Source organism: Oncorhynchus keta, unplaced genomic scaffold (assembly GCF_023373465.1).
Source record: "Oncorhynchus keta strain PuntledgeMale-10-30-2019 unplaced genomic scaffold, Oket_V2 Un_contig_27806_pilon_pilon, whole genome shotgun sequence".
Classification (NCBI taxonomy): domain Eukaryota; kingdom Metazoa; phylum Chordata; class Actinopteri; order Salmoniformes; family Salmonidae; genus Oncorhynchus; species Oncorhynchus keta.
The window spans coordinates 1-6418 of NW_026285708.1; the positions used below are offsets into that span (position 1 = coordinate 1).

Genomic DNA, 6418 nt, shown 5'->3' on the forward strand with positions numbered 1-6418 from the left:
TTCAGAAACAGTGTAATAGCTTTTCAAAAGTTCGTCACCTGACTGAGTTGATTACTATTGTGCAGTGGTGGAACAAGGACCCCATTTTCATTCTTGAGTAAAAGTAAAGATTCCTTAATAGAATAAAAGTCACCCAGTAAAATACTACTTGAGTAAAAATCTAGAAGTATTTGGTTTTAAGTATCAAAAGTACAAGTACAAATTCCTTGTGTTAAGCAAACCAGAGAGCACGATTTTCATGTTTTTATTTATTTACAATTAGCCAGGCTCACACTCCAACATTAAAACATAATTATCAAACCATTTGTGTTGAATTATTCTGCCAGATCAGAGGCAGTAGGGATGACCAGGGATGTTCTCTGTTTAGTGAGTCCTCCAGATCAGAGGCAGTAGGGCTGACCAGGGATGTTCTCTGTTTAGTGAGTCCTCCAGATCAGAGGCAGTAGGGGTGACCAGGGATGTTCTCTGTTTAGTGAGTCCTCCAGATCAGAGGCGGTAGGGCTGACCAGGGATGTTCTCTGTTTAGTGAGTCCTCCAGATCAGAGGCAGTAGGGATGACCAGGGATGTTCTCTGTTTAGTGAGTCCTCCAGATCAGACGCAGTAGGGGTGACCAGGGATGTTCTCTGTTTAGTGAGTCCTCCAGATCAGAGGCAGTAGGGATGACCAGGGATGTTCTCTGTTTAGTGAGTCCTCCAGATCAGAGGCAGTAGGGATGACCAGGGATGTTCTCTGTTTAGTGAGTCCTCCAGATCAGAGGCAGTAGGGATGACCAGGGATGTTCTCTGTTTAGTGAGTCCTCCAGATCAGAGGCAGTAGGGATGACCAGGGATGTTCTCTGTTTAGTGAGTCCTCCAGATCAGAGGCAGTAGGGATGACCAGGGATGTTCTCTGTTTAGTGAGTCCTCCAGATCAGAGACAGTAGGGATAACCAGGGATGTTCTCTGTTTAGTGAGTCCTCCAGATCAGAGGCAGTAGGGATGACCAGGGATGTTCTCTGTTTAGTGAGTCCTCCAGATCAGAGGCAGTAGGGATGACCAGGGATGTTCTCTGTTTAGTGAGTCCTCCAGATCAGAGGCAGTAGGGATGACCAGGGATGTTCTCTGTTTAGTGAGTCCTCCAGATCAGAGGCAGTAGGGATGACCAGGGATGTTCTCTGTTTAGTGAGTCCTCCAGATCAGAGGCAGTAGGGATGACCAGGGATGTTCTCTGTTTAGTGAGTCCTCCAGATCAGAGGCAGTAGGGATAACCAGGGATGTTCTCTGTTTAGTGAGTCCTCCACATCAGAGGCAGTAGGGATGACCAGGGATGTTCTCTGTTTAGTGAGTCCTCCAGATCAGAGGCAGTAGGGATGACCAGGGATGTTCTCTGTTTAGTGAGTCCTCCAGATCAGAGGCAGTAGGGATGACCAGGGATGTTCTCTGTTTAGTGAGTCCTCCAGATCAGAGGCAGTAGGGATGACCAGGGATGTTCTCTGTTTAGTGAGTCCTCCAGATCAGAGGCAGTAGGGATGACCAGGGATGTTCTCTGTTTAGTGAGTCCTCCAGATCAGAGGCAGTAGTGGTGACCGGGGATGTTCTCTGTTTAGTGAGTCCTCCAGATCAGAGGCAGTAGGGATGACCAGGGATGTTCTCTTGATAAGTGTTGAATCGGACCATTTTCCTGTCCAGCATTCAAAATGTAACCTGTACTTTTGGGTGACATGGAAAATATATCAAGTAAAAAGTAAATAATTTTCTTTAGGAATATAGTGAAGTAAAAGTTGTCAAAAATACAAATAGTGAAGTACAGATGCCCCCCAAAAAGTACTTAAGTAGTACTTTAAAAAATAAATCTTAAGTACTTTACACCAGTGCTATTGTGTGTCTCTTGTGTAAAGACATTGGATTTACAGGATGAGGATAATGGTTTATATGATCCTTTTCTTCAGGGACAAAGAGGACTCCAAGGACCACATGGTTTCAAGGTAACCAGTCCATCTAAGTATTCAGATGAAGAACAAGCATTACATACACTTAAAGGCCTCATCTACACTGATCTGAGTACTGTATAACCTTTGACATTGGGTTTGGTTATCTACACTGATCTGAGTACTATATGACCTTTGACATTGGGTTTGGTTATCTACACTGATCTGAGTACTATACGACCTTTGACATTGGGTTTGGTTATCTACACTGATCTGAGTACTATATGACCTTTGACATTGGGTTTGGTCATCTACACTGATCTGAGTACTGTATAACCTTTGACATTGGGTTTGGTCATCTACACTGATCTGAGTACTATATGACCTTTGACGACATTAGGTTTGGTTATCTACACTGATCTGAGTACTATATGACCTTTGACATTGGGTTTGGTCATCTACACTGATCTGAGTACTGTATAACCTTTGACATTGGGTTTGGTTATCTACACTGATCTGAGTACTGTATAACCTTTGACATTGTATATCATTGTTAAGTACACGATGATATACAATAAGACATATACACATGATACTGTATATGAGCAGCCTGGAATTGAATAGGAGCCCAGTACACAAAGAAATGATATTTGAGGAATAAAAAGTAATGTATGTATTACAGTGTGTTTCTAGACTAAATAGAAACTGGGAGTTCTATAAAGTCATGTTGAATTGCTCTGTTTGGTAGGTTTTCTTTCTTGAAGCCAGACGCTAAATAGATTTTCTCAGGGTCTCACTTATTAATACATGTCCTGGAGTAATTATGGAGAAAAACAAATCTAACCTTAAATGGTCTCTCTCTCTCTCTCTCTTCTTTCCCTTCCCCCTCACCCTCCTTTCATTACTGGTTTAAAGGGAAGCTTAGGACTACCAGGTCCAAAGGGAGAGCCCGGCCCAGAGGTAAACACCCGATAGATAATCAAACTATCACCAGAGAACAAAGAGTCTCTATCACCAGAGTCAAAGAGTCTCTATCACAAGAGAACAGAGTCTCCATCACCAGAGAACAGAGTCTTTATTCACCAGAGAACAAAGAGTCTTTATTCACCAGAGAACAAATAGTCTCTATCACCAGAGAACAAAGAGTCTTTATCACCAGAGAACAAATAGTCTCTATCACTAGAGAACAAAGAGTCTTTATCACCAGAGAACAAAGAGTCTCTATCACCAGAGTCAAAGAGTCTCTATCACAAGAGAACAGAGTCTCCATCAACAGAGAACAGAGTCTTTATTCACCAGAGAACAAAGAGTCTTTATTCACCAGAGAACAAATAGTCTCTATCACCAGAGAACAAAGAGTCTTTATCACCAGAGAACAAAGAGTCTCTATCACCAGAGAACAAAGAGTCTCTATCACCAGAGAACAAAGAGTCTCTATCATCAGAGAACAAAGAGTCTCTATCACCAGAGAACAAAGAGTCTCTATCATCAGAGAACAAAGATTCTCTATCACCAGAGAACAAAGAGTCTCTATCACCAGAGAACAAAGAGTCTCTATCACCAGAGAACAAAGAGTCTCTATCACCCAACAACACAAGCTGTATGATCCTATGCCATTGTACTTATTGGTACAATAGTATGAGACTGTTCGGATTGACACAGGAAACAGAATTTATTACCAATTACCAAGTACTCAGATACCCTAGATCACCTTTAGTGCACCTGTAGTTGGTTTAGGTTGTAGTTCAGGGTCCCTGAGCAGCTAGTGGTAATGCAACTCACCCCAGGAACTAGAACTAGGTCTATATGGCATGACAAGTGCTTAATTACCTCAGGTCAAACGTTTGAGCAATTTATATTGGTCTACAGAGAGAAATGACTATCTTAAACTCTATGGACTCTTGGAAGACTAGCCCTTGGGGATTAAAATCCTGATAAAATTCTTATCAACCAGTACGACTAATCAAACGTTTGAGGCTGGGCCACCTGTTGACTGTAAGTGGAAGTGGGTCGTTCAATGTAACTATTATAGAACACTTGAATAGCTCCTGTTTTCCTCTACTGCCCTCTGTTACCTAAAGGGGATGGTCAAGCTCCCAAACCAGACAGATTGCTGCAATTCTCACAGCAGGTCAAATACCAAAAAGATTGCTGCAATCTTCTTTCTTCCCCTACAGTTTGTCCCCGACACTCTGGTATTTGGGAAATGGTTCATTGGTCTTTTCAATTCTTGATATTTACCCATTTGATTCATGACAGATATAACTTCTAAATGTCTTTTGAGCTTGACACAACTGTTGAATCCCAGACTATACATTTAAAACAAAATAAAACTGCAGGATGTCCTGAAGGGTATTCTACAAAGTAGGATCAAGGAGTTAGCCAGTAAATATCCCCAGAAAACCTTATTTTTTTAAAGAAAGGTAAGCTTGAAATGGGCTTGGTCTAATTGACTGAACAACCAAAAACACATATACGTTTAGATTTCTTAATGAACCAGAAAATCAAACAGTTATTTCTGGTTATTTATCAAAGTTAGCTGCTTAACTAATTAAACCTACTTTGTAGTATATCCCTCTGGTGTCTAGTAGCTAGTTACAGTCTACACAGTTCCAACACCTCTGAGATGTCTTCTTCTTAGCATCCAACTTCCAACCCCTTTGGCGACCAGAAAGGCCTCCAGAACAACATGTCTTTACTGGTGTGTACAGTTGGCAGCTCAGTAATACAACTCTCTGAATCAGAGAGTGATTGCTGGGGCTGCCTGCAGTTAGCCAGACAGGCAGGTCACCATGGGCCAGGCTGTGATTACTAGAAGAAGGGATATTAGACTCTAACACTTCTCTGACTGTTTTCCAGGGTAAAGAAGGTCCTCGTGGACTCATCGGACTCCCAGGGATTGCAGGAGAGACGGTGAGTAAAAGACATGTTACTTAAAATACATGTGTTAAGTACTGTTTGAACCAGGGGTGTGGTCAAAGACATGTTACTTAAAATACATGTGTTAAGTACTGTTTGAACCAGGGGTGTGGTCAAAGACATGTTACTTAAAATACATGTGTTAAGTACTGTTTGAACCAGGGGTGTGGTCAAAGACATGTTACTTAAAATACATGTGTTAAGTACCGTTTGAACCAGGGGTGTGGTCAAAGACATGTTACTTAAAATACATGTGTTAAGTACTGTTTGAACCAGGGGTGTGGTCAAAGACATGTTACTTAAAATACATGTGTTAAGTACTGTTTGAACCAGGGGTGTGGTCAAAGACATGTTACTTAAAATACATGTGTTAAGTACTGTTTGAACCAGGGGTGTGGTCAAAGACATGTTACTTAAAATACATGTGTTAAGTACTGTTTGAACCAGGGGTGTGGTCAATTCTATTTCAATTATGGAAGATATATTTAGTTCCTGAGTTGAAATGGAATTGGTTCCTGAGTTGAAACGGAATTGACCCCAACCCTCCTGAAGGAACAATCTCATCTTCCTCCTTCTCTCATGTCTCCCTGTTCCACTGTTCCCCCAACTACACCTACCAAAGGACAATAAGGAAACACATAGATAAACCGCTGAGGCGAGACGGAGAGAAAGTAAGAGAGAGAGAAGAGAGCTGATGAAGGCAAAGGGGGGACAAAGTCTTGAATTGTTACACAGACGATCAGTAATTCAATTTGAGAATGAATTAGTGGGTAGGAGGCAGATCGGAGCGCTTTTACGTTATGAGGGAGCAGAGGCAGGCATGGACCCCAATCTGCTGCTGCACCTGCTGTACCTATAATGAGTATCTGTCTTTATTCAGAAGCAGGAGAGGGAAAGAGAGGCATTTCATCCTGGAAAAGGGAAAGGATGTTGAAACATGGTGGGCCCGCTGATGCGGAGAGGAGGAGAGAGATAAATGTGTCTGTATGGTAATGGGAGGTTGGGTGTGTGTGTTGAGGGGGCAGTAGTTGTGCGTGTTTGTGTACCTGTTCACCTCTATGTGTGTGTGTGTGTGTGTGTGTGTGTGTGTGTGTGTGTGTGTGTGTGTGTGTGTGTGTGTGTGTGTGTGTGTGTGTGTGTGTGTGTGTGTGCGTGCGTGCGTGCGTGTGCGTGCGTGCGTGCGTGTGTGAAGACCTGGTTGACAGATCTGTCTCTGTTCTGTCCTCCGTTTCTAGGGATCGTCGGGGGACCAGGGATCACCTGGTAGAGACGGTCTGAAAGGAAACAAGGTAGAGCTTCAAATCAAGTCTTACACCTTTAAGAACAGACCTGCAGACATTAGACAGATGTTTCACCATCACCGTAGAGGATGACGCACGACTATCAGATTGGATAGCCACTACCTTCCTGTTTTAAGGGGTTATACTGGGGTATAGTCTGTATTAAGTGGTTATACTGGGGTATAGGCTGTATTAAGTGGTTATACTGGGGTATAGTCTGTATTAAGGGGTTATACTGGGGTATAGCCTGTATTAAGTGGTTATATTGGGGTATAGTCTGTATTAAGTGATTATACTGGGGTATAGCCTGTA

The 6418-nt window shown here is 42.4% G+C and overlaps 1 long non-coding RNA gene across 1 annotated transcript; it reads left to right on the forward strand.

Moving 5' to 3' along the window:
• Positions 1–1927: 1927 nt before the first annotated feature.
• On the forward strand, positions 1928–6116 carry LOC127923004 (uncharacterized). Its single transcript, XR_008112907.1, has 4 exons — positions 1928–1964; positions 2823–2867; positions 4767–4820; positions 6062–6116. It is a non-coding gene; the product is annotated as an uncharacterized LOC127923004 (long non-coding RNA).
• Positions 6117–6418: the final 302 nt, after the last annotated feature.